The sequence below is a fragment of the Pectinophora gossypiella genome, chromosome 2, assembly GCF_024362695.1.
Source record: "Pectinophora gossypiella chromosome 2, ilPecGoss1.1, whole genome shotgun sequence".
Lineage (NCBI taxonomy): Eukaryota > Metazoa > Arthropoda > Insecta > Lepidoptera > Gelechiidae > Pectinophora > Pectinophora gossypiella.
Genome location: NC_065405.1, coordinates 2412097 through 2437811, shown reverse-complemented (window position 1 = coordinate 2437811; position 25715 = coordinate 2412097). Strand labels below are relative to the sequence as shown.

At 36.2% G+C, this 25715-nt stretch overlaps 1 long non-coding RNA gene across 1 annotated transcript; it reads right to left on the bottom strand.

The window, feature by feature from the left end:
* Positions 1-996: 996 nt before the first annotated feature.
* On the bottom strand, positions 997-24785 carry LOC126372769 (uncharacterized). The gene is made up of 3 exons (XR_007567216.1): positions 24646-24785; positions 9116-9234; positions 997-1106 (listed from the first exon to the last, which is right to left on the bottom strand). It is a non-coding gene; the product is annotated as an uncharacterized LOC126372769 (long non-coding RNA).
* Positions 24786-25715: the final 930 nt, after the last annotated feature.

Sequence of the window (25715 nt, the reverse complement as noted above, 5' to 3'; positions counted from 1 at the left end):
AAACAATCACCATTTACCTTTTACTATAATCAATAATGTACTTCTATAAAATAAGCCATATGATTAAATAAACACATAAATCAGAGTAAGTATAAAAACCGTACAGTCATGAGCAATATCATATACCTATTTTAGAACCATTTCGCGTTAACATATTTTGATATTTAGTGAGACTTACAGTTCAATTTATCCAAAAAGATAATGTGACATGGTACTGAAGTGTATAGTACACATCAACATAACACATGTTTTAGCTGTAGTAAAAGCAGCACATTTTGATCCTATAACTAAGTCACAGGTATTCACTTGTCATACCGGCTTACCAATAAAAAATAAATAAGCGGTGAACGTGTGTATAATTATTTGTCAGCCAAGCATAGTTCGATCGAATTATTTGATAGTTGGAGGAGCTCGGTGGCGCAGCGGTAAACGCGCTCGGTCTGCGATTGTTGAAGTTAAGCAACATTCGCAAAGGCCGGTCATAGGATGGGTGACCACAAAAAAAAGTTTTCATCTCGAGCTCCGAACGGAGGACTGTGCTACGGAAGGCACGTTAAGCCGTTGGTCCCGGCTGCATTAGCAGTCGTTAATAACCACCAATCCGCACTTGGCCCGCGTGGTGATTTAAGGCCCGATCTCCCTATCCATCCATAGGGAAGGCCCATGCCCCTGCAGTGGGGACGTTAGTGGGCTGGTGATGACGATGATGTGAGTTGGAGTCAATATTTGTTTGGTTGTCAAATACTTAATACGCGTTTATCGCTTGTTTATTTTTTAATAGGAAGGCATATTAAGCGCCAAAAATAAGAACGTAATTATTTAATTTATACATAAATAACCGCCCCCCATTATATGTACTTACTCTTTCTATATCTCTATTTTTTTGTATTTTGTATATCCTGTGCGTGAAATAAAGTACTTGTTATGTTTTGTTATAACTTATATATTTTACAAGTGTTACCTTTCTGTAATTATTCGTTATAACTGTATATTTGACACCAATTAGCAGCAGACTTATTTTGTGACCGTATTTTGTAGGTAGTTCAATGCTTGTCCGTTAACGTCATGAGGGATGCCATAATTTTTCTTCACAGGACAGTGATGACCTGAAACGTGATGAAATTTATATATTAAATGACATTCTATAATATTCGAATATATATATTTATTTTTTTTCATAAAATTAACAAAATAAGGAATCTAGAAAACGAGGATGCTAGCACTAAATATTCTAGGGAATATCTTACTAAATGCATACAATTTTGTATTTGTGATAAAATAAAAACTTTGTTTATAGATTTACAGTCTTTTGGATTCTAGGTACAGTGAATGCCATAACATAGTCAGCCATTTGCCCTAACAGTGCCCTAATAAACCTGCATACCTACTTATGTTCTTACAAGCTCTGTACCTATCAAACAGAAAACTAAAGGGATCCAAAACTTAATAATAAATTCTTAATTAAAGATGATGATGATGAGTGCAATATCACAGCAAAGAAATCAATTAAAGAACAAAAATAATCAATTAACCCTTTGAAAGACTACCTAAGTATTGAATAAAGATTTCTTGTCTAAAATTTTGGACAAAAGACGGTTTGAGGTTGGACTGACAGTTAATTAAAATGCGTAGATTTACTGAATAACGCTACAAGGGAAAATCCAGGATATTAAAAACTCTTGTAATAAATAAAAGGAATATAGCTTTTATTTCTACGTTTGACTGTTGAGGCCTTTGCTTGTCGAATAAGGTAAAGATAATATAGAAATTAATAAAATCGTTTTATGTAATATCATAGAAACAAAGAGCATCGCTAAAAGAATAGACAAGGAATATTTTCTTTAAAAATCTCTTTTTTTAATTTAATTACATAGAATATATTTAAACAGCAATTTTTCTTTCGTTTTCGAATAAAATGTTTTAATTATCGAAGTCTCTCACCTCACTTTTCAAATCATAATCATCTTACGTCAGCTTATTTCACTTGTTTTTCAACAAAATACAAATTAATCAAGACTTATTTTACGAACGCTCGAAAATGTTGTGTTCTTTTTTTAAGGAAAAAAGTTGCCGTTATTTTTCTTTTTAAAATTACATTGTTTACAAATAAGCTATTGAAATATTCATCTTGTAATAATAAAAAATCTTTAGTTAAGTCATCTCTTTTTTCTTTTGCTAACTATTTAGAGAACGTAATGCAATCAATATACCTAAAATATAGCTAATTTTAATTTACATAAAATATAACTTAAAAACATCGCCATGATACTGATTACCTATTTCAAACCTCTTCAAACCTGTCCGTGAATGGCGTAACTTAAAAAAAAGTTCGTCTTGCCAATCACTGGCCGTTAAAAAAAAGAAACAAAAAATTTAAAAAGTTTTCCGCGTAAAGGTTTCGTAGACCCACCGTGGTCGCGGCGCGAATGACTTGTGTAAAGATATTCAGAGGCTCAGGCTAGTTCGCGGAATTGTTTGGTTAGGTTAATACACCTATGTGTGGTCCTATTACCAGAATACATAGACCTACCTCACGTCAGTTTACTACTTGAACTTTGTAATATTGACGTGTTGAAAATGAGGAGTCAAGATATTTTGGTCTTTAAAAACATGTGACCGTGACAGCAGAGTGGTGTAGAGGAAACGACGGCCTACAAACTAAACACCGTGGAGTATTTTCCTCTTGTCCATTATTTCAATAGATGTGATTTATTATTGAAGATAATATTCTTTACTTTGTAACACTATTTCTGTACTTAGACTTGTGAAATAAGACGTTCGAAATATCACGTATTATATAAATAGCGTTTCGGCTAAGGAATTCGTATTATTTATTCATACAATTTTGTCAAAACATATTATTATAACCAAATCAAATAGGTATAAGAAAAATAACTACACTACAACACAATATAATATACTAGCTTTTGCCCGCGGCTTCGCTCACGTTAAATTCGGGGTAACAAGGTTCCCCTTCCTAATGTACCAAAATTTTGCTTCCTACCTTGAAAACTGCAAAAACTCCCATATAAAGTTTCACCCCCTCTTTGAAAGGTATGGTGGCAGATTTCCACAAAAAAATGATGTATGATTTAAATATAAATTCACAAATAGCCCGCATACCAATTTTTAGCTCTCTACCTTGAAAATCGCGGAATGCTCCACACAAACTTCCACCCCACATTACAGGGAAATGGGAGGTAAGAAAGAGACGAAATATAGCCTATGTCATTCTCCATCCCTTCAACTATCTCCACTAAAAAACAATACGTCAATTCGTCGCTCCATTTTGCCGTGAAAGACGGACACACCAAGAGACAGACAGACCCACACTTTCCCATTTATAATATTCGCATGGATACTGTACTGACGTAACAGACAATGACAATTTACAGTTTTTAAATTTAAATACCCATAAATAGATGCCATGTATAAAATGCTCAAAAATCAAATCAAATCAATTTATTTGCGAGAACACATAGAATACAAAAAAGGTGGTAAAATAATCAGTAGCGGTGGTGCTCTTAGCGTAAAATCGCAATTCTTGGTTAGAGGTCACAATATGTATACACTTTTATACTTCAAAGGTATCTTAGATACCTAAGATAGATTAGACTTAAGGTTTACATATTGTGACCTCTAACTAGCCGAATTGGGAATATCCCTCTAGATGCGAACTAATATTATATTGTGTTGTTAAAAACCACATCTAAGTAGATACCTCGTTAATTGAAAGTAATTGTCTCTTTTCGAAAGAGTTACTTATCTAAGTACAAGAGAGTATTATCAAGACAAGAAGTAAATTAAATAATTGTGAATGACTAAAAAATAAATTGGGAGTAATTATCGAAGTCACGCTTCCAGCCAGTGACTACCTGCCAAGTCAGTGCCAACGGCCATGGTCGGCCTTGCCAAGAATCTGAACGCACCTTTTGTGCCAAGTTCAAAAGCCTATAGATGGTGTTTACACAAAAGATTCAACAGACACTCCTTTGTTATATTTAGCAGAATTTATGATGAATAGCCGGCGACGATTTTTGTATTGAATAGACGACGGAAAATATTTGAATGTCGAAATATTTTTGGGACTGCCTCGTTTTGTATGGATCGATAAATACATAATATATAAGTACGTACTTAATTAGGACAGGTACAACCCCTGGAACAGACCTATTCTAAAGTCAGATAGGTATATAATTTTACTGCATTTCAAATTATTAAAAATAATACTTATTATGATATAATTTATTGTAGACCACAGCCACCAATCCAGCATAGGCCTAAAGCAATGATTATCGAATTAATTTTCGAATTCATGTTTGTAACATAAATGATTATCACGTGCTTAGCGGTGAAGGAAAACATCGTGAGGAAAACCACATACCCGAGAAATGCATTTTCGGAGGTATATATGTTCTAAAAAAATCTGTATTGGGCTGGTTTTCCCTTCGCGGGTTGGAAGGTCAGACAGGCAGAACAGTTGCTTCTGTAAAAAACTGAACATGTCAAAACGTCAGGTTAGGTAAGCGGACCCTTTGAAAAAAGGGATAATGCTAGGGGGATGGTGAATTTATTGTAATAGTAGGTTAGACATCATCATCATCAATTTAAGAGCCACGCTCTTGTCCGTGTAGCATTTTCCATTCCAGTCTATCAAAGGCCAATTCCTTGACTTCCCTATGACACGACATTAACCTTTTCTAAACAAATGACAAAAAGACAAACAAACAAATGATGTTAGATGTACATCCATCGTATTATGAATAAAGTACCCACACGCTTCAAAGATCTAAACAAAGTACATGGACATCTGTCTTTTTTTGAATTACGAATACAAGTCTCATCCGACAGACGAACAGCGACATGACATCCAACTTCCAATATCTCGGGGAAACCTTAACGACGTCTGACATTTATAGGGTCACGCTCCAGTCACGCTCCGTGGCCGCGGCGTGGCCTCGCGCGGTCGTGACCAGCCTACCATCTAGATACCGCGGAATTAGGTGAAACGCTGCATTCAGATCAACTGAGACGATAACCCGGCATCCACGCGAAGGCTAACTCGCAAGCTTACAATATTTAAAAATTATACCCCTCACAATTTGCAAGGTTTATGCCGTAGTTTCAAGGATTTGAACCAAAGAAATGTTGTGGTTTAGCCATGAAGGCACTGAAAAGAAGAAGGTAATGAAAAAATAGAACGTCTGTTTGATTGTACTAAAAACGATGGTTGGTGTTTTTCTTGTCTTTTTGAGTTTTTGTTGCGCCGCGAACTTTTTCGCATCGTGCGATTAACATTGATGGTTTTTAATAATTTATAATACTTTAGGGTTCTTTGCAGCTTCAAGTACAATATACAAGTGAAAATAGGCATGTTTTTTCCGATAGGAAATTCCACTTGATATCAACTCAGAATCATGGTCTGAATCATCCGATGCTTTCGTTACGGTGTCACTAACACCCTGTTCCGTACTTCTTTTAAAACCAATTGTCACAAGCACAAGACGGTTATTTCTAGTTCGTAATTTATGTATTTCTATTCATCCAAATCGATAGCTAATTTGAATTTTGGATATGATCAAAACGCTTTGCAAAGTGCACTAATGAAACGCACACGACAGTGCTGCCAACGTGAAGAGACTGAACTACGTCTCTTTCTCATTACATTTTCAAGACTTTTCAAGTCGAATCACAACGGCTCAACGAGCTCATACGCCTTCTAGGCTTTTCTATTTCCCAAAAGTGCTCAATTACTCCAAATTATCGACACAAGACAAGTGCAATCTTACACACAAGGACTATATACACTGCCTGTGGTGAACGAGACCGGGGGTCCCCGAAATCCAGCAGACGAGGAGCTTCAGGTCAGTCCAATTTTCTCTCTTTAGCTATCGAAGTCAAACTCCCTAACACACCCTATATACATAATAGGGCGTCAATTTCCCATTGGGGTAGGTAGAAACCACCGATTTCCACCACGATCCTAACATATTACTTTCGCTTCATCCAATCTTATGACCAGGAAGTTAGAAGGCTCTTTTCATACTTACTTTAATATTTTACTCACAATTTGCGAGAATTCCTTATATATTGTATGCCGTAATTTCAGGGATTTGGTCCGTAGAAATAGCATGGTTTAGCGAAGAATATGTTATAATGTCGTCGTAAAATACTTCCTTATGAGCGGATTTAAAGTATCATTTCCCTAGCAATTCGTATAGTTTAGACTTTTCTCACGAATGCGAATATACTGAGAAGTGTATTAAGTATAAAATTCAAGGTATCAGTCACTTTCTTCTAGTATTTGAAAGAATCTGTGAAAGTGTAACTTGTAGATTCACATTTTACGAGTTACTTAATTCTTTCTATGTCTCGTTTAGATCAATAGCAGTTCATACGGTTCGTAAATCTAGGAAACTGGATGGAAGGATGTAGTTGTTAAGTCAGACCTTGATAGACATATAATCTCTCCCCTTTCTATCAAATGAGTATCACAAACACTAGCAAACAGTTGGGCCAACCGTCCGACCTGTCGCCACGCGTTACCTGGTCCTTCGGTCCCATCACGTCCTCACAACGCGATTCCAACGAGGAATGACAAAAACACCATATTCAACGCGCACCGCTCGTGAATACTAAGTGGCGCGGGCGTCGAATTCAAATACATTCCTTAACACGCGTACTGTACGATCCTGTAGGACTTTTGGAGGGAGAACGAAAATCCTGAAGGCTGTAAATGACCTAATCGAAATGGGACGAGTGTTCGTTCAATAGAATCGGGTACCTATCGGCGTTTATTAGATTGGATGTGAATTGGCTACGGAATTTCGTTGTAAATAGAACTTTAGTTTTGTATGCTTCCCGCGTGTTCAACTGCCAGATGGTTCAACTGATAGTGGACCTAACATAACATAGCTTCGCGCCTTTATCCCCGAAGGGGGAGGCAGAGGTGTATATACCGTATAGTATATACCCATTCCTCGCCAACTATTGCTATTAACCGGGCACAAATCCTTAAACCGGGTGAGAGCCTTCAGCGCTCCCCATTTGTCCGGCCAAGTAGTTAATGCCATCTGCGGCGAATCTACAATAAGCCATGTCAAAAAAAAAAGGCACAAATCCTGGAAACCACATGATATCAATTATATTATCTATTATCCAAACGTGATAATAGACTTACAAAGCGTAGAGATCCGTAACCGTTATTTGAACTCTATGATTCAATCGCTAGAGTTAGTTATTTCTAAGTAAATGCAATTATTATGTACGGAGGATAATAGTATTAATAGTTTGACTCACTGACGCCTACGCTTGTAGTAAGTACCTAGTCTATGGTGGGATGTACAAAAAACGGAATTCTATATCTATTAACACGTGTATGAACCACATATGAGACAATACATTGGAAACTCATACGTGCATGTCCCATATGTGGGGCAGATTGTTTTTTTCTTGCCATAGCGTGTCTATGTTCATAATTCCAATATGTTAATCGAAAAATAACATTGTACGTGAGAAGTCGATATTTGATTTTAAAATAAGAACAATAAGAATAAGGAATATGTATAAAGTATAAGTGCGTTATTAAAATTAAAATCTGAAGGTAAGTAAACTAAAAACTAGTATAGGAGTCGATGACATAAGAACATGCCGAAATTAACACAGCACTAATTCTAAATACATCTATTTCAATGTTAACAAATTCTCAAGTCTCCAAAACTTGTCGACTTTTACTTATTACCATCCGAAGGTACACCTTTTTACAATACCTATTATAATGGATACCGGATACTGATATTATAATTATATATCTCTCTTCTCTTCTATCGTGTAAGTTGTGAGGTGGAGTACCAACCTCATCAACCCTGGTGTCATGGTTACTATTGAGCCGCCAAAGGCCCCTGACATGGCTCATGTAACGAATAACGAATTTTTACATCAGTAAGTAGTAACCGGGACCAACGGCTTAACGTGCCTTCCGAAGTACGGATCATCTTAATTTCGGACAACCAGGTGATCAGCCTCTAATGTTTTAACCAAACTAGGGACCACAAAGTAATTTTTGTAATATGTCCCCACCGGGAATCGACCTCAGGACCTCCGGATCGTGAGCCCAACGCTCAACCACCGGACCACGGAGATCGTTACGATTATATATGATTTATAATCATTGCTTGTCTGTTTCGATCGATGAGGCTGGCATAACAAACATTTTCAAAAGCCCTTAAATAAAAAAATGGTCACCCTACCGCCACACGAAGAAATAAAGCCGTTTTTTAAAAAAAAACAGACAACCCAGATAGCCTGGTTTGTAGCAGCCAATAAGCGGTCTATTCGCCCAACATCTGTGCCGCAATATAAATTTTATATAAGACCAGACCATTCCCATTTACGGGGCAAGTAATTGCTGTAGAAACTTAAGTAATGGCTTATTCAATAGCTGGCGATGGAACTGGTAGTACCAGGTTCTACTCTCGACTGAACTACAGACTTGTGAATTTATTGCAATATTTCTAACAGCTCGTAAATAGCTCCTGACGCCTACAGGTGTAATACTAACGATTTTGATATATAAACGGTTTTTGTGGAACAGGGCTTATTTGGAAAGGATCTTAATTCACGATTTTGTTAAATATTTCCTTTTTGTACTGCACTTTGTTAAAAGTATCTTGTCGAAATCACTTTATTGAGACCTAGAAGGACGTACATTGACCAAATTGGAGATGTCCGTAGAAAAGGTTTAGTACGGTCTACTCTGAATCGGCGTGCTTGTGGAGGAAGCAAGAGAAGTGTGTCAGGATCGAAGCAAATGGAATTCCATAGTCTCCGCTTACCCCGGTGGGAAATAGGCGTGAGTTTATGTATGTATGTATGTACTTTATTGAGACTGTCCTTTGTTTGGTAAGGACATTGGAGGTTTGAATCACTTGATTATCCGAAACAGTAAGATGGTTTCGTGCTTCGAAAAGCACTTTAGCGGAGGCAGCGTGGTGGAGTATGCTCCATATCCTCTCTAGTTGATAGGGGAAGTATGTGGCCAGCAGTTAGACGTATAGGCTGTTTATGTATGTTGATATTAGTGTGAATAGGAATAAAGAATTTAGTAAGGTCTTACTTGTAATAATATTCTTTTGAAGGGCGCTTTAAGAAGCACACGTTGTTGGAAGACAGCGATACTTTCTTGTCTCAGTACTCCCCATCTGTACAGGCAAGTGAATCCCATCCGAGGAGAATCTATAACAAATAAAAAAAGCTTTCTTAACAAACTGGCTGCAGCAAACACAAGTTAGGGACTGAATTTCGCAAAAAAAAAATACAGCATGATTCTATTTAGTTATAAGTCTTATCTCATTTTTAAAGATATATTGTCCCTCTCTTGAATAACTGTCGTACATATATTTAATTTTTTGACAAAACTGATTTGCACCTTTTATAATTGTTCATACGACGCAAATCACTTCAGCAAAAATACAAATACAACAATTACTCGTGAGGAAGATTTATTCGTCAATAAAAACACTATGATCATTCAGGATTTAAGTCTGCCTAGAGTTATTTTGGTTTGTTTTAGTGTTCTTTTGTTATAATTATTTTTTTTATTATTTTCCGTGTGGTTTCTGTCGTGTTAAATGTAATGTACCTGTCTGTCTGTGTCTGTGGTGTCCGAAAATAATAAATGTTTCTTTCTTTAAAGATACATCGCTTCTGTGTAATACTTCATCTTTTATCTCCTTTACCTGCCTTTAAATGTTACAAAAAGGTGGTTTTAGCCTTTTGAGGAATACAAGTAATGTAGTGACGACTCTGTGTTTTTGCTTCTTACTTTTCCTTGTTGGTGCAACTTGTTGGAATATTTTTGACTTTATATACGTGTATAATATTATAGCTAAATATTTTTTTGGTTATAAGTTAACTAAGTTTTAACACCCACTGCGCCCCGCACCAATTCGTATGGAGTCCCGCTCACACTTAAGGGTTAGGTGGCACACGGTAAATTGTGAATAAAAACTAACACACATGTATCACTTTTCAGCATATAAATACGTGTAAAGAAAACGCTTCTGCTTAAACGCACTGGTACAACGTGATATGTTTGAATTTCAACGCCCTCTATAACGCAGCATGAGACCTATACAGGTCTCTTTAAAAGTATTTAATCAAAATTGTTTTATTTCCCACACCCAAAACTTTTAAATCAAAACTCAATAAAACTCCTACACCCTTCCCAAAGACTGCACTTTGAGAGTCCAATTACGAAGTTCTAAACCCATTAACGGACGATTAACTCGGAAATTAGAGGCTGTCGGCTAAGTAAATCTTAATTGAATTGCACGTAAATCTAATTCTCTTTGAACGTTCAAAAAAAACCTAGGAACCTTTGAATCTCGAGTTTAATAAAATAGAGTTACAAAGTACGCTTTCAACGATACTATTCTCTCGATCTTATTTTACGTAAATCGGTATTGCTGATCTTAAATCTACACTCCCTATTCGTCTTTAAGGCGTTGACAAACTATCACAACTTATCACCTTCTCACGTGCTATTTTATTTGAGAAAACATATAGATTAGCATCGCGTCTGTTCTGTAAGTTCCATGTAATAGGGAGCGACCTATTGACATTAACCGGGCAAAAATCCTGAAAACCACGTGAGACCTCGATCGATGATCCGAACATGAATTGAAGCTCATAAAGTCAAATTATGTATCTTAAGAGCCCGATCGGATATGCGAACCCGTGATTCTAGGAAAAAATTCATGCTTTCTCCGAACAGGGCTGTGACAGTCTATCTTTAGAACTGGGGGGTTAAAAGGGCCACATCGAAGCAATTCATCTAAGAAAGCAATATTGCAATTTAACATTTGCGCATATAAAAGTAAGTGCGCAATGCAAACAAATGTCAAATAGCAATATTGCTTTCTTAGATGTGGCCATTTTAACCCCCCAGTTTTCTTTCTTAGAAAACCTTTAATAGACACGTAACAAGTTCACAGCCGACTGTTGTATCATACACCCTCAAATCAACTGACAAAGCTTCACCTGTAAATACCTGTATACGTAATCCGATCACGTTTTATTCAAAATAACGAATTTGTATTCCCCTTTTGAGTGATTCATAGTAAACGTACGTTAATTGAATTTGTAAATGTGTCGGTAAATTATGAGCATTTGCACCGCCAATGCAATTGTTAGTGCGTTCATTGAGTAGACTACGTACTTTATAATTGATTCATTCACTACATTAACACAATTGTTTCGCGGTTCTCCGCACTCGACGGCGGAGGCATCGGACATCGTAATTACGACTAATTATAATTACAGAATTATGATAAACCAGTAGTTCTTAACATTTTTTTTGTGCATTTTTGAAAGGTATTTAAACAAACTCTCCAGCCAGATGTCAAGACAGATGCGTCACGTTAGTGAATCCGCACGTTTGAATAATGAATACGTTTACGGTGACACATCCGACGGGAAAATGGCATTGTGAAATTGTATGAGAAAAATTCGGTCAAGAGAATCGGTAAATGACACGGAAACGAATTTAGAAAACGTTGTATTTACCTTGAGACGGTGGACAGGCTGTCGACACAACAAAGCACTTTTATCAATAGTCGGTACACTAAAAAGAACCGTGTAAACCTCACAGGTGGTTGAACAAGACTGAGGACTGAGTTAGACGGAGCTTCCTCGCCCCCCGCAGGCAGTAGTCTTGAGGGCGACGGAGGGGAAAACCGAATAAATGTGGGGGACCTTAAGTTGAAGTATTGGAAGGCAGGTGGACTTTGTTTGAGTGTACGCATCGCTTACCTGCGTTAAAAAGAAAAGATACCTGCGATCCACTCCGGGGGAATTAATTGGTCGAGACGGACAAGGGGAGCATTTCGGTGTTCTCGAGATTTCCATCGACTCCTTTGCATAGTAAGTTAAGTTACCACAGACTAATTAAGGTAGTGTCAATTTGAAATACTAGAACCCAGTTAGTAGCGTTTATAGCCGTCAAATATCTAGGCTAGGTGTAATTAATGTCGATAGATTTAGCTTCATTCGAAATTCGAATACAGCGCACATTTACTGGCAACATTTTACGAAATATTTTAGGTTATAAACATTTCGATACCATCAAAACGATGCTAACCTAACTTGCGGTAACTGTGGGTACTTATTATAGAGGTATATGTCTCATCTATTCCTACATGTGACCAATTCATCTTTTTTACAATAAAATAATAGATAATATTTTTAATTTGTCAGAAAATAAATTTAAAGCTCATGTGAAGCTTACGTAATAAAGTTTATTATAAGATTAATAATTACCTAAATAATAAAAATGTCTGGTATTAAATGTGTTCCTCTAGTTATGAAATAACTTATAATGTATACCCTCATTGATTTAAACGATGTGTTGCTGTTGCAGTTTCTTGTCATTTCTTCTCCTCAGCCATAACACTTTGCGAAATGACGTAAATTGATTGATTGAAAAATTCTAAAATGTTACATTGATCTTCAACAAGTTTATTCATGATAATTACGTTGAATAAATGATTCTGATTTCCAAAACAGCTGGAGAGGAGTGGATGTGTATACTAGGCAGGTTTGCCTACCCCTTCGGGGATACAGGCGATATGTTTCATCTATGGTTGTACAATTACATAAACCAAATCATCAACGTGAATCTATTTTCATTCTTCTTCTTATCATGTGGGTTGTGAGGTGGAATACCCGCCTCATCAACCCTGGTGTCAGGGTTAAGATTAAGCCGCCAAAGGCCCCTGACATGGCTCACGTAACGACTACTCACTTACATCAGTAAATAGTAACCGGGACCAACGTGTTAACGTGCCTTCCGAAGCACGGATCATCTTACTTTCGGACAATCAGGTGATCAGCCTGTAATGTCCTAACCAAACTAGGGATCACAAAGTGATTTTTATGATATGTCCCCAGGATTCGAACCCGGAGCCTCCGGATCGTGAGTCCAACGCTCAACCACTGGACCACAGAGACCGATATCTATTTTCATTAAAAACTGGTTATCTTCTACAGCTATTTTATCATTTTTTAATATATTTTCTTGCATTTAACTTAATTAACATCTCTCAATAGCGAATCTTTTAGCTTTAGTATTAGGTACTTGAATTAGGTGCAATTTAATTATCCTTTGTCCCCGTGAAACGAGGATGAATCATTCAATTAAGTATGATGAAATTATCTCAAGTTCTTTTGCCAAATGGCGCCTTAGAATACGTTTAAAACTTTAAACTTAAACAGCCTTATAAAAAAATATAACTAAAGATAATGGTGCTGATTCCTGTAGACATCATCTACTTTTATTTTAAGTTATACCTGTTATTTTCTTATCCGCCGAAAAGGAAAGGGACGGGTAACTCAGGCCTAATCAAGTTTTCTTCCACCTCCCTCTAAACTCCCAAACCAAAATCGCCGTCAACCAAAACAAAAAACAATCTCCCGCCTTCAAACATTTTACTTTTTTTGTATTTTTAATTTCGGCCAGTGTTGCAATGACTCGTAAATATTACTCAATTCAAATTGACCTTACACTCGTCCATGTCTTAAATTTTGTACCGGGTGAGAACCCTCAGTGCATTTGTCCGACCAAATGGTTGTGCCACCATGGTGTCGTCGTGAGATAACTATTATTAATAATAGTTATTTGATTTGGTTGGTCCCGGTATGTTTCATGTATGGTTGTACAATTACATAAACCATCTCATCGACGTGAATCTATTTTCATTCTTCTTCTTATCGTGTGGGTTGTGAGGAGGAATACCAGCCTCATCAATCCTGGTGTCAGGGTTATGATTGAGCCGCCAAACGCCCGGCGCCCCTGACATGGCTCACGTAACGATTACTCACTTATTCTTATTTTATTTTATTCTTATTCTTGATTGTGATTTTGTGATAATGCTTTAGGTATATACCGAACTACCGGCACTAAGAATCTAAACAGAGCGGGATTAGAAACAGATACTTCATACCTAAATTAGGAAAACCAGCTAAGCTACTTGGTTTCAATACTCGCTAATCTACTTCCAAATTTCGATGCCTAATACGGCATGGGTTTATAGTTAAGCCTTATTTAGTATGTTTAGTTCCCACATTTATAGCAATTCGCCCACTCTAATGTTGGGCAATTTGCCTCTACTCGGGCGTCACGTGTCATTGAACATGTTGAGCGGAGAAATTGACCATGACTTGGTAAACAAATGCAGATACGAAGACAAGTGTCTAAGGAAAAGTAGAAATGTTTTGAAAGAAGATTTTCCTCATTTTGTCCATAAAAAGGGTTGTGAGGTAGAATACCAACCTCATCAACCCTGGTGTCAGGGTTATAATTGAGCCGCCAAAGGCCCCTGACATGGCTCATATAACGATTACTCACTTACATCAGTATATAGTAACCGGGACCATATATAGTAACGGCTTAACGTGCCTTCCGAAGCACGGATCATCTTACTTTCGGAAAATCAGGTGATCAGCCTGTAATGTCCTAACCAAACTAGGGATCACAAAGTGATTTTTTTGTGATATGCCCCCACCGGGATTCGAACCCGGGGCCTCCGGATCGTGAGTTCAACGCTCAACCGCAGGACCACAGAGGCCGTTAGTAAGTATATGATTTTGCCATATATACATAAGAGGTACTTATACATGTATATGATCACGCCTATTTCCCGTTGGAGTCGGCAAAGGCCATTGAATTTCACCTACTTACTACGTTCTTGACACGCACAATATTCAGTTAAAATTTAGATAATTTGAAAGATCAAATAGAAGATGCCAGGACGCCACAGATACAAATATTACAGACTCAATTTCTTATTTCAAATTTCGCATTTTTTTACATTTTTTTTTTACTTTTTTGGTACATAACTATACCACTTTATAACTTTTTATTATTATTCGATACAATTTTCTCTTTATACATCATAATCATCACTTGTTAGAGCCACGCTCTTGTCGGTGTAGCATTCTCCTTGATACTTTTTTAGAGAAACATATTGCAGTGGATTCCGCCCCGCAGTACTCTGGGATGACGCTCAGAGTAGTCTATTTCAAAGCCGTACTACTGAAGCGTCCCATCTCCGCCTCTGCAACCGCTGAGGTCTTCACCCGTACTCCTGGGTAGGGGCATTACTTCCTCGTTTATAAAATAAATTACTCAGTTTCAGTTCTAGGAGTTGATAACGATATTAATAGTAATATAATTATATATACCTAAACCACACTATGACAATCACGACGTAGCCACGTGAATCACAGTTACGAGACAAAACAGAAATCATGTAGGTTTATACTATCGGCAACTCAAGGTTATAAAGATTACACACTCAAAATTTATTAACGACCGCATTTGCATATCGAAGTCCTTTTATTCTTCCTAGCAACTGTTTTAAGTAGGTGTTTTAAAGAACCTACGGTCGGGTTTTTTCTTAATCTACATTAGTGGCACTGATTTTTTTTTATTTCGTAGGTAAATCTTTTTTTATCCTCATGTCCAAATGGCTAGTTCTAGTTACTATCCGATGCCTGGGTTGAATCTTTGAGGATAAATCCAATAAATGTTTATTTAAACATTTCATTGCACTTATTAATTTAATTCTTTATGTACACAGGACAAAGAATAACAAAACAATGAAATAATGTAAGAAAAGGTGGACTTATCTCTACAAGAGATCTTTTCTAGCCAAACCTGCATGGCGGAAAATATCATGTGGTTTAAGTGTTCACGCAGTGTACCTATCGTAGACAAGAGAGAACATTGGTGCTAATTCCTGTAAATACCATCTAATTTTATTTTAGGTTATATCTGTCATTTTCTTATCCGCCGAAAAGGAAAGGGACGGGTAATCGACAAGCATAAAATTTATGGAACACACGTCAATTTTAAGCACAAATCTAAAACAACCGTCTAAAAATTCGCCCGGGTTATTCATTTATTTACTCATTCTTCCTAAAATTAAGAGCTGTCAATCATCCGTCCCTTTCCTTTTCGGCGGATAAGAAAATGACAGGTATAACTTAAAGTAAAATTAAGAGATGTCTGCAGGAATCGGGGCCATTATGTGACTAAAATAAATTATAAATAGCTTTATTTAAAAAAATCTATACGTTCCTATTTCAAAATACACTTTTTGAAATTCGAAGCAGCATTAAAAACTAGCAAATAAAACCCTCAAATACTGTCCCTTAACTAAATCGTAAGACAAAATTGTATTCACACCCCATAATACTCGTAAACTGTCCATTCGAATAAAGAACCTCTTTAAAACTTGTTCGTACAACCTTTTGTTTCCTACTCAGACCTTTATGAAGCCACTTTAAATTTATTATTTTTTTAAATAAAGCCTGCCACAAAAGGGAACAAGTGCTTAACCATTTTTATGTGCAGGTAGTGGACACTAAGAATTCCAAGAAAAGCATTCGTCACAAAATTCGTTGGAAAGTACTACGTAAAGTACTGCACTATAATATTAATAATAAAAAATAACGTACAAAAACTATATGAAAGTATAAATATTAACCTTCTAACGACTGACATAAAATTATACAACTTGTTAGTAATCCATAAATGCACACCATAGATATTAAAAATACGAAAGTAGCTGTCTGTTACCTTTTCACACTTAAACTACTGAACCGATTTGGATGAAATTTCGTCTAGAGAAATTTTAAGACCTAGGGAAGAAGATAGAATAGTTTTATCTCGGAAATCGCTCTTTAAAGGGCTGATAAAAAGGGTGGAAAAAACTTGCCACCCACGATTACTGAAATCCACGGGGACGAATTCTAACGAACGAATTAAAGTAATTATGTAAATCAGAAAGGGACAAGAAACAACGCAAAAATCTCAACAATATTATATATAATCTTCAATAATCCTTAAATTAAAATGGCATTACCAACTCTAAATCCAAACACAGGATATACTCATAAGGATAAAACCTAACGATGTAACCTTTATAAATGTGCTGCGTCAAACAATACTGCATAAGTCCGATAGTCGGCCTGATATGACTACATCCTTGTAGTTGTTCGTGGTTATACTTCTAATGCACTTCATTGCCTCGATAGGGTGACAAAATTGCATCAGCTAGAAGGATTCTTATTTCAAAAGTTTGATTTCGAATTTGTCTGAGAGGAATGTAAATAATTTAAATTTTGGAATATGTTCTTCCTATACGTTCCGTTTACGAAATATAACATAAGCTTATAACAATATCCCAACTAAGTACCCACACCTCACCAAGCTTTCTATAAGACCAACGTGGTGAGGGTGAGCCGTATCGCCGTCTATAATGGTCGAACCAACTGTATTAGTGAAAACTGCATCATTGGTGCAAATCCAGATACGAAATATAGTGTGATGCTCTGTCGCGGGGCCACCACCTCCAATTCATGTGAAAACGATATAGATTACTGTACGTACCATGTACATAGTGTACGTTAAAAGATTTTATGTGTACGTGCTATAATTAGAAAGAAAATAACAAATTAAAGTGGCTTCGCTGGAGAGCATACTCCCCAGCGGAGCCACTCAGTTTGCATACTTCGAGATGTTTTCTTCCTGTAAATTGTAGTATAGTTTGATGTACGTACTACGTACATAGTGTACGTGAAAAGATTTTATGTGTACGTGCTATAATTAGAAAGAAAACAACAAATTAAAGTGACTTCGCTGGAGAGCATACTCCCCAGCGGAGCCACTCAGTTTGCATACTTCGAGATGTTTTCTTCCTGTAAATTGTAGTATAGTTTGATGTACGTACTACGTACATAGTGTACGTGAAAAGATTTTATGTGTACGTGCTATAATTAGAAAGAAAACAACAAATTAAAGTGTATATGACGGCATGAACAAAACGTGAAGCGCTGAAGATTTTAAGAAACAATCTCCTTGCGAGAACTTTTTATCTATGCACAAACTACTAAGAGAACCTATTTCAGACGAACGTCTCTCATACAAAACAAAGAGCCTCAGAATTTAGAGTATGACACTTGATTTTGACATATAAAATTATATTGCCACACGCCAAAATAATTGTGGGGTTGCCATAGTAATGATATGGCACGGCGTGGCAGTAGTGATAGCTTTAAATTATTTAGATTACTTTAAATTTTGATGACAAGGTTTGGTGACGGATCGGTACGGCACTGACAATTTATGTCAAATCTGTCATAGATACACGGCCGGAAATGTTCATACAAAAAAATTGTACCATAGCGCAAATGTACCGAGTTTAGAAAATGACAGCTACTTCACCCCTCTCCTACTTCATTTCACCCCTCTGCGATCTTCCGCCATCTTGGGACAATCTTAGGTTAGGATACAAACATAGACACAAGGGCAAGCGCTGCCCGCCCGGCGTCCTAACCAAACAAAATCCAAAATCAATCATTGTTTCATTGTAGTTTTATAAATGTAAGTGATCGAGTGAAATTTGCGTTGAATAAATTCCGTAGTTAGCCTCTCAACTAGAAAACTGTGATATCCATACAGTATGAGTGTAAGATAAGTAAGCGAAAAGACGAAAAGACGCTATATTTCACCAGTTTCCTAAAAGTGAGCTAGGAAGAACTCTAGAAGTGCAGAAGTTACAGTGTTTGTGTGATGACAATTTGCGAAGGCTTAGGACTACTGGGAACAATTGTGTTTGCCATGCGGATTGCACAAAGACATTTTTATTAAAAACTTTCCGGGTCTCTCAAGATTAGCAGTGTTATTATAAACAAAATATTAAAGGGTACAGATGTCTCTAGATTAGAGAGTTTAGAGGAAAGTTTGCCATTAATGCAAAAAGGCATATTTAAAATAATAATAATAAAGCTCTATTTCAGAAAAAAAATCCATAAAATATAAAACAAAATTAAAAAATAAAATGTTATACAAGTAAACTGCAGTCTTTTTTTATAAACCTTGTCATCAAAATTTAAAGTAATCTAAATAATTTAAAGCTATCACTACTGCCACGCCGTGCCATATCATTACTATGGCAACCCCACAATTATTTTGGCGTGTGGCAATATAATTTTATATGTCAAAATCAAGTGTCATACTCTAAATTCTGAGGCTCTTTGTTTTGTATGAGAGACGTTCGTCTGAAATAGGTTCTCTTAGTAGTTTGTGCATAGATAAAAAGTTCTCGGAAGGAGATTGTTTCTTAAAATCTTCAGCGCTTCACGTTTTGTTCATGCCGTCATATACACTTTAATTTGTTGTTTTCTTTCTAATTATAGCACGTACACATAAAATCTTTTCACGTACACTATGTACGTAATACGTACATCAAACTATACTACAATTTACAGGAAGAAAACATCTCGAAGTATGCAAACTGAGTGGCTCCGCTGGGGAGTATGCTCTCCAGCGAAGCCACTTTAATTTGTTGTTTTCTTTCTAATTATAGCACGTACACATAAAATCTTTTCACGTACACTATGTACGTAGTACGTACATCAAACTATACTACAATTTACAGGAAGAAAACATCTCGAAGTATGCAAACTGAGTGGCTCCGCTGGGGAGTATGCTCTCCAGCGAAGCCACTTTAATTTGTTGTTTTCTTTCTAATTATAGCACGTACACATAAAATCTTTTCACGTACACTATGTACATGGTACGTACAGTAATCTATATCGTTTTCAACTGAATTGGAGGTGGTGGCTCCGCGACAGAGCATCACACGAAATATACACAGAATAATATAATAGTCTGTGATTCCACGTCACTTGCCAGTGATTGTATTTACTTACAAATTAATAAAGTACTTACTGACAAACTCAAAAAAACGTTGTTATTTATTCTCAGAAAGATCGTAAGCAATAAATCCGCTTACAACTGAAAAAGATAGTTAATGCATGAAGCAATTACGAACAAATTCCAACAAATTAATCCATCGTAAGTTTTCATAAAAAAAAACTTTTTGCTTGAAAACCAGAGCGTATGTGATTCAATTTTGAGGGATAATAAAACAAAATGCAGAGGTCTCGGTCTGTGAGCGTTCACACGAGAAATTCACGCTCGATGACTATGGAAATCGAGACGTACAATCACCGAAATAAGTGAATGGAAGAATCTAATTTGATAGACACACGTTTACTTTTTTATTCAGAAACGAAATCGTTCCATTGCCAGTTTAAATAATCATTCGAATCACTGGTTTTTACTTTTAAATGGAATTCAGCCTCGTTCATAATTTAAAATGTAATTATAATTAAACTGGCTGGTATTTTCTTTCACTCACGACAAATGTTTCAATATTCGAAAGAACATTTAATTATCGAATTACAAATTTCTAACTAAAGAAATAACAATCGACGTCCTTTTAAAAAATAATTATTCATGTCTAGTATATCTATGGTTCAACATTTAAAAAAATAAGTCTGTATTCGAAACTTTTCATCGCTCAATCTGCATGGTATTAATTTGAGTATACGAAAATACTGTTAGCATTCGCTGAGAACAAAAGGGGCTAACGTTCTCTCTATGAATACAGCGTGGTGAATCGTCCGCTATAAGAAGATTTGCGTGTCTGTGTGTATGGGAGCGGTTAACGACTCATACAAGCCTTGATTGGTGTTTGAAATGATCTTCTAAACATCCAGTAATTTCAAAATTTCGTATAAATGTGACGTCGAAATTGTTCAATTGTCTAATATAAATTTTGCTTTCGGTTTTCTTGTTAAGTATGTTTTATTCTCATTACATTTTCGGGGGTACTTTAATGATTTTTGGTGTGAAATGTTACAACATTTTTCTTTAATTTGCCTTAAATTTCAATGAACGCATATCCACGAAAGAATATGTCAGAAGAGTCACTTTTTAACAAAATGCGGATGCGTTTATTATCTCTAAATAATGACGTCATAAACTAACGCACGTCAAAGCTATTTACTTTAAACCACTAGACAGACTTACTCAGACATAATAATAAGACAAATCAAAGTAACCTCAGATTTATTTACAATTTAAAAAAACCGTGTCGAGTGACTAAACTTATACCATTTTCTTGGAAACTTAAAAAGCCTACGTGCCTAAAACATGGTCACCTTACGGATTTGTTAGATTTTTCCAAGCACATTCTTCGACGGACGGATTCACACGGTCGTGATACTTTACATACACACACATGCACACGAATACGTACATACATACATACTCACACATAGATTCACGGTCAGTGACTATGTAAATAAGTATTTGAATTCTACGCGTGGATGTCTGGTAGACGAATCGTTGTTACTAAGAATGTTATTGCCCGGTCTAAACAATGGGGTGCCGGGAACATTTACATTTTGACTGATAATTGTAGGTTATAAAAAATATAAAAAAGTAATATACAATATCGTCGACACTCAATAGAAGCCCGTCTCTTTTCAGAGCTTTTATATATACCTACATATTATAATGATTGGTTTACAAAGCACTAATTTTTAAACATATTACACCTATTCCCGAGATATTTATCTATATTTTTATCCCGTTTTTCTATGTTCTATTCGATACAAATTCCATAGTAATTTCTTGTTTTCACGTTTGATAAATGTAACTGATTTGATTAACTGAAAACTACCCAATAACTCGTGTTTATTTGTCTATCAAACGTTGTATTTTTTTCATTTTTGGCCTATTTAAGGGAAAGGCTAAGATCGTAATACTATTCTGCCTAGTCTTCAGTACCTGTCAAAAGCAGAATCAAGTTCGTATTTTAAAAACTTTAGTCTAAATAAAGATAAAATATGTTTAGTTTGTGTATATTATGTGTATGCCGTCTCCAGACGTAAAAAATCATCATAATTCTAGATTGTCTAAACAAGAGGTTATTGTTCGGCTTTGGACGCAGACTAGTTGGCGTTTACTACATAACTACTACTTTTTGTGCTTCCTCTTTCAGTGGGAAAACAGTGAGTCATCAAACGGCGCGGTAATACCTAAAACTTACGGACAACAAGTCATATATTTTATTTCTTTTCAGTTTGTGTATCATATTTAACGTACAGGAAGGAGTAGGCACTCCTCGCTGTATTTAAGTCCCAAATAATACCTAGGACACGTGTCTATTGCCACAACCGGGCACAAATGCTGGAAACCACGTGATAGTAAGTATCTATGATACAAGAATGAATTTAAAAACATAAAGTCTAATTCGTTATTCCTTATAAGGTGGATAGAGCCATAAGTATTTAAGATTTTTTTGTAGAAAGTCCTAGGATGGATACGATGATCTTTTCTACTTTATAAATTATAAAAATAAATACGAAAATTCCAAGAGCAAATTACGCAAAATTATAAAAGTCCAGCACGTATTGCATGCAATTACAACAATTAGGTATCTGTCCCAGTTTTCGACGATTACTTATAGCAAGAACCAGATGCAGTTAAGTATTAAACATTATACGTTGCCCAACCCGATACTCGGTTGAAACACATTTATATGGCGACATATCACTGGGTTATGTACCTGAATATCATCAATTTCGCATTAAATGAGAAATATGCGGATTGCAATAAAGACACGCGTTTAAAGAGGATTGCGTCTTTTGTTCATGTAAGCTATATAAACCCATAGAATATCATGTGTCATAGAATATAGTTAATAAATCATAAAATACCTATAGGCGTATTATATACATAGAACATAAAAACTGGACTTGTCAAGACCTCAATTAATCGGACCTCATGAAAACGCGATAAAGTAACTTGGAGATTTTACTGTCAAAAAACCTCTGCGTATCCTAATAGAAAATACAGATTTATCGAGTTCCGTACCTACTTCAAAATGAAAATGGATTCTTTACAATATCACTCTCGTGTTCGAAATTTTTATCGGCTTTTGCTACAGTATAAAGGTTTTATCCCAAAAAATCCTATTTTATGGACACACTAAACTGGTCAGAGGTACATCCATCGCAAGATGAACTGAGTACCCACGCTTCACCGAAATTTCTGTTAGAACAACTTTCTTTTAGATGGTGAGCCGTATCGCCGTCTATAATACTCGAGCTAGGTATGTATTAGTGAAAATTGCACTTAAGATAAATTAATAACTCATTGGTGCAAAACTGAGAGTTTAAGAGTACAGGGTGGTTAAAAAAGCCACATCGAAGCTATTCATCTGAAAAAGCAATATTACTGTTTGACATTTGTTTGCATTGCGCACTTACTTTTATGTGCGCAAATGTCAAATTGCAATAAGGCTTTTTTAAGATGAATTGCCTCTATGTGGCCTTTTTAAATCCCCAGTATCTTTCACAATTAAAAGGTTACGATGCAAATAAAAGATTTATTTCAGTAGCAAGCAATCTGTTAATCTTGTCTAGTCGTATCCTTACATCCAATAATTGAGGGTTCTTTGCATAAGGTCCCCTTCAAACACGGGGATTATTTTACCCGTCGGTGCCATGGGGGGAATATTGAATTTAGTTACAAGGAAAAGATGGAAATCTGCCTCGTTTCGAAACAAGGTCCGCCGAGTAAGGAAAAATCACGACTAACATTGTAAACGGACTTTAGAATTTGAAACCTTGTAAACGAGGCTGAGGGAATTATAAAAAACTGTTCTTTTTTGTCAAGCGAAACATTTTTATATTGCCATTTTTGCGTCTACCCGCTAATAATTATGTTTTTATTCATTTGAATTTAAAATACGCGATAACTGTTAAAATGAATACGTTAATTCGTAATAATGGCGTCCAGACCACCCCATACGTTAGACATCAACGCGCGCGTCCCTCCAATTATAAATTACACATTTTTTTCCTAATGAAGGACTTTCCAGGCTACAGATTTTCTTTCGTTTAACCTTCCAATTTCATAAATAAAAGACATGCATCTTTTATCTTTGTTTTTAGGGTATCAATAATGACAATTTTATTATACCCAGGCACCGACATCTTCCACCCAGTATTATTCTGATCAAAATAAGAAAAGAAATATAGGTAGCAACATAATTTTATACGTTTCTGATCCAAAAGCAATAAATATTTTTATATATACTTCTGCCATTACATTGTATTTTGGTATAATTATGTACTTAAGTAATAAAATAATAGGTAATCATCACGATAAACCTGTACAACGCCATCTATATTGATTTTGGTGAACGTAGCCTGGAAAGTCGTTCATTAAAAACTCCTGCGTCTACAAAATAATTTCATGGACAATTTAATTTCTCCAAGAAAAACGTACTTACTCGTGAGAAGTGTGAAGACTGGAATGGCTATAAAGTTACCGTAGCCGACTTTCTAATATAAATTAACTGGAGATACAAATGCATGTGTCGTGTGTGTGTATGGGTGTAGGTAAGCCGAGACTAGACGGAGTTCGCGGCGGTCAAGGCCTGCTGTGGGCGAACAGCCTCAGACGAACCCGGATGTACTTGCACAAAGAACTGCCCAAAAAACTAAACATATATGTTACTTAGCCTGTAACTAACGAATTTAGCTCAATTTTCATTTTTTTACCACTAATCAGAGGGTAGTTTAAACATAAAAATATAAAAAGTTTGACGAGATAAAACAGAAAATCTTAACCGTTCTAAATTTCCGAGACACGAAAACCGATACTGAAATCTAGTCTAAACTGAAACTACATGAAAATATATTTGTAAAAAATCTACTCACCAAAATATATCTATGCTCGTTCTGGAGACAGCCCTAAGGGGCCACAGGGTTGCGAGTTGTTTGAGGTGGTGGTAATATGGCAACTGGGATAACGTCACTGCGTGGTGCGGCCGTGCGGCGCGCAGGCGCGGTCGCGAGCACTTGGCGGCGGCCGACTGCGGCGCGCGCGCTCGCCCCGCCCCCACCCCCCCTCGCGCCGCCACCCGCGCTGACGTCATCGCGAGAGGGCGCTTTTCTCAAAAAACACAATCGATCGTTTGGAATATGAATTCAAAGCTAGTAAAGTCTTTACTCTTAACTTCGAACTTACTTTTTGATTCTATTGGTTTTAAATCTAGGTAGAATTGTAGTTTTTCGAATGCGGTTTTGCACAGCGAAACAAACATGGCCGAAATTTCGTAATGGCGCGATGGCGGCCGCCTTGGCGCCGAACAACCGGTTTAGGGTACACTCCAGCCGGATTTTGCGAATCGATTAACTTTCTAACAGATATTTTGGTTGAAATTTTATACTCTTTCGTTACACGTTACAGTTTGTCTCATGTTACTTGAAGAACGGGTTTGTGGTCAGCTAATACTTTTTATTCTATCTTGATAAATAAAATAGTATAAAGATGTAAAGTTGGTAGGTACATAGTGAGAAAAAACTGGAAAACTTCAAGTTATCTTATCAATCACAGACATTCATAATCAAAGTTCTAACATATTTTATTACAGTTTAATGTACTTACCTACACAGGAAAAATACACCAAAAAGGACTATAGATACGACTTAGTTTATCGCATCTTTACCGCCTCTCAACTCTTATACCTACCTAACCTGTGTTCACAAATAAAATATTTAAATTTAGAACACAATTTTTTTAAAGTTCTCATTTTCGAAAACTTAAGAATTATAATTTAAAAAAAGAACACAATCACTTTTCCAATGAAAACGGAGTTTAATTTCTAAGTACTTAATTTTAATTTTTTCAACGCAATGAACTGCCTGCTTTGGAGCCTTGGTCCACAGATAGGCTCCCCGGCCACCAATTACCCGTCCGCCATAAACCGGCGGAAACATAAAAAACT